Below are 3,947 nucleotides of genomic sequence, written 5' to 3'. Positions count from 1 at the left end.
CTCTCTCTCTCCTTCCATGAGAGCAGCAGCCTTTGTTTGCACCATTCAACACCCCACACTACATTTACCACACATCCACACACTAACGCGACTGATCTTACTGATTATCACACCCCATACTATTATTGATTGATGCATATTTGAGTTAATTCATGTTTTAAATAAATATATCACTGTGTACACTTTTAAACAGCCGTGTGTCTTCCTCCTTTTGTTATGGCCTAAGAGCCAGGTCATAACCCGGGACCTCTCGCACCCAGAAGGTGCCAACCCAGCCCCCGCACCGTTTGTGATCCCTCCTCCGGCCCCAGCAGACGATGTCAGGCCTGGTCCCTCTGTGCCACGAGAGGGAAACAGGCCGGAGAGGCGAGAGACGATGATCCCACCTGCCGTGCTGATCGCTGCAGCTCCAGAAAGACTGGGACAACCGGAGGCAGGTCACCGGATCACCGTGAGCAGCAAGGCGGCACCGGGAAGAGGGGTCAACCCCAACCCTCAGCCTATGGCTGAGCCTAATCAGGTTCCCCCAGCCCCTAACCCCAATGCCAGGGTGCCTAATAATAATAATATTAATAACCCCATCCCCAATTCCCCTGCGGCACAGCCCGCAGCAATCCCCCACCACCCCCGACCGCCCATTCTGAGACAGGCCAGTCTCATTCTGGCTCCGGCTCCGGCCCCCGCTCCGGCCCCGAACCCAGAAGGGGCCAACTGAGCCAAACACTGCCACTGTTAAAAGCATTTAACTTCAGCAAGCATATTTTGTGCTCCATTTTGTATTTGTATTGGTTTTTGCTGTTTGCATCTAAATTGGGGGGTAAGTCTGCGCAAACATGTGTTCGGTTCAGTTGGAAAATAAATCTGCCAAACATGTGTCTATGGGCTTATACCTTTTATGAGTCCTCATGTGTCTATGGGCTTATCCCTTTTATGAGTCCTCATGTGTGTTTTTAGATAGCCACTCCTAGCAAAGCCTTTACCACACACGTCACAAGTAAATGGCCTTTCCCCTGTATGAGTCCTCATGTGTATTTTTAGGTCACTACTATGAGTATAGCCTTTACGACACATGCTACAAGTAAAGGGCTTTTCCCCTGTATGAGTCATCATGTGTGTTTTTAGAGTACGACTCTCAGCACAGCCTTTACCACACACGTTACAAGTAAAGGGTTTTTCCCCTGTATGTGTCCTCATGTGTGCTTTTAGAGTACGGCTCTGAGCACAGCCTTTACCACACACGTTACAAGTAAAGGGTTTTTCCCTTGTATGAGTCCTCATGTGTATTATTAGGACACTACTGTGAGTATAGCCTTTACCACACACGTTACAAGTAAAGGGCTTTAACCCTGTATGAGTCATCATGTGTGTTTTTAGATTAATACTTCTACTACAGCCTTTACCACACACGTTACAAGTAAATGGTTTTTCCCCGGTATGGGTCCTCATGTGTGCTTTTAGATGACCCATTTCACGACAGCCTTTACCACACACGTGACAAGTAAAGGGCTTTTCCCCTGTATGAGTCCTCATGTGTTTTGTCAGATTACCACTATGAGCAAAGCTTTTACCACACACGTTACACATAAATAGCTTTTCTCCTGTATGAATCCTCATGTGTATTTTTAGGTGACTACTACGACTACAGCCTTTACCACACACGTTACAAGTAACAGGCTTTTCCCCTGTATGAGTCCTCATGTGTAATTTTAGATCACTATTTTGAGTACAGCCTTTACCACAAACGGTACAAGTAAAGGGCTTTTCCCCTGTATGAGTCCTCATGTGTAGCTTTAGCTCACTATTTTGAGTACAGCCTTTACCACACACTTTACAAGTAACAGGCTTTTCCCCTGTATGAATCCTCATGTGTGTTTTTAGATCACTATTTTGAGTACAGCCTTTACCACAAACTGTACAAGTAAAGGGCTTTTCCCCTGTATGAGTCCTCATGTGTATTTTTAGGACACTACTATAAGTATAGCCTTTACCACAAACTGTACAAGTAAAAGGCTTTTCCCCTGTATGAGTCCTCATGTGTATTTTTAGATCACTATTATGAGTACAGCCTTTACCACAAACTGTACAAGTAAAAGGCTTTTCCCCTGAATGAGTCATTGTGTGCCTCGTCAGATGCGTCTTCCGATTAAAACATTTGCCACACTCTGTGCAACTAAAACTTTTCTTCCCTGTGTGACTCGTCATGGAGTGAGTTTGTTTTGATGATTTCAGGTCCTTGGACAGCTTGTTGCTCAAAGACGATATTTGTCCTTCCACATGTTGTGCCTTGTGTGATTTCCGTGTGTTTAAAGTTGACTGATGTTCACTGGTCTCCTCCCAATCATCCCTGTCTTCAGTGTCGGATTCAGGACAGTGTGAAGATAGGAGCTGGTTGTCACCAGTTGGTTGTGATCGTACCCAGTACTCTATATAAGCTTGTGTTTTCATGTGTTGAGTTGAGGTGCTGGCTACAGGCTCTGTCTCTCTGTTTTCATCATTATGATCATCTTCACTTGCTAGTAACATCAACGTTGACCCATCAGCCTCCTCTGGTCTTTGAAGTAGATCCTCATGTTCCTCTTTAATCTGTGGAGGTTGTGGTTCCTCCTGGACCTGACTGGAGCTCCTCTCCTGCTGTTCCTCTTTAATCTGTGGAGGTTGTGGTTCCTCCTGGACCAGACTGGACTGTTGTTCAGTAAAAACCTCCAGGTGCAGGACGTCTAGAAAAAAGAAACACCATCATGTTTGAACTTTGCATTTTTTTCCATGCAGTGTTTCCTGTATTATAGCTTTGGTAGTTGGAGCAACTTCACCTTCTCCATTTATAAACCACAAGTCGTCGTTTATCAAAGACAGTTACCAGGGCTTGACATGACATTATTGAGCCACTTGTCCTTTGGACAATAATATGTACTCACTTGTCCGGGTCATTCATGTACTTTTCTTGCATCTTTTTTGAGGAGTGCTAGCCCCTCCTATGCCCAGCTTTGTGTGTTTGTGTGTACCCCATAGCAATTATTTGATTCCACACTCATCATGACTCATTAGTGCTGCCAGCGAATATTCCATATTCGAATGAATATTTGAATGTAAAAAATAAAAGAATCATCGAATATTTTAAATTGCTGTGTGATTGACTCTGTGCCCCGTAAACTAAAACATTATACAAAAATTAGGCTATTAAGATAATTACGAATTGAAAGCTCATTTCTCAGCACCAACCGCGGCCCATACAGGAACGGACCATATAGATAAAGAAAGAGAACGTTTTACAGCAAATTGGGCTGCAATATTAATATCATATTCATATTAAAATCATATACATTCGACATTCTAAATCATTCGAAAATTGTTCGAATACATGTGGTGTTTTAAAAGGAATATTAGAATATCATTTTTGGCCAATTCTGGCAGCACTACGACTCATCAATGCTCAGACCCTATGACATCCCTCTCTAGGTCGTCCTCAGACGAGCCCTCCATCGTCGCTTCCAGTCATCCCGGTTCTCCATACATCTGGACAGCTTGTTGGTGCTTTGCGCTCCTGCGTCTTTGAGTACATCCACATGTTAAATTAAAAAGTAAAATTCTCCATTCATTGTCAATGGGAATTTAATGTTTGTGTAAGAAAAAACGGACAGACACAGAGACAGACATACGGACACACACAGCTGCGTATAGGAGGACGTTGAATCCGTATGACGAGTATATCTGTCCTATACCTACCTGACGCAGGGTACAGATGACGAGCAGGCTTGTCTTAAGGCATTTGATATCGCTACGCAATATTACAATGTGTTAAGCAAAAACAAAAACATGGCGATACATCATGTACATAAAAATAGTTATCATGAATCATACGTAAGCTAAGAACGTAACAGTGGAATATCTATATAATGAAACTATGCATACTTTTATACTATATAGTACTATGTCTACATAAAATGCTA

The sequence above is a fragment of the Electrona antarctica genome (genome assembly GCF_951216825.1).
Source record: "Electrona antarctica genome assembly, chromosome: 19".
In the NCBI taxonomy this organism is placed as follows: domain Eukaryota; kingdom Metazoa; phylum Chordata; class Actinopteri; order Myctophiformes; family Myctophidae; genus Electrona; species Electrona antarctica.
This window is presented reverse-complemented; position numbering follows the sequence as displayed.